The following is a 251-nucleotide window of genomic DNA, read 5'->3' on the forward strand; positions in this document are numbered from 1 at the left end:
AAGTAGTGTAACACAATTCAGAGCACATGTGCAAGCTGCAGTACATTATACACATGGTTACAAAAGAGGCGGTGCGTGTACATTAAAGCATACTGTTCTGATTACGCACAGTACACAAACCCTAGTGTGTAAAAAGTGAAGTATACTTTTGGCTTCACACACTGAAGCTCTTAATCTGCTGTCAGAAACACATTTCACATTCAAGCTGCATTCTTTTCTCCATTAACACCTGATCTGTGATGTTCACAGCC

Source organism: Sinocyclocheilus grahami, unplaced genomic scaffold (assembly GCF_001515645.1).
Source record: "Sinocyclocheilus grahami isolate Dianchi unplaced genomic scaffold, SAMN03320097.WGS_v1.1 scaffold2114.1, whole genome shotgun sequence".
NCBI lineage: Eukaryota > Metazoa > Chordata > Actinopteri > Cypriniformes > Cyprinidae > Sinocyclocheilus > Sinocyclocheilus grahami.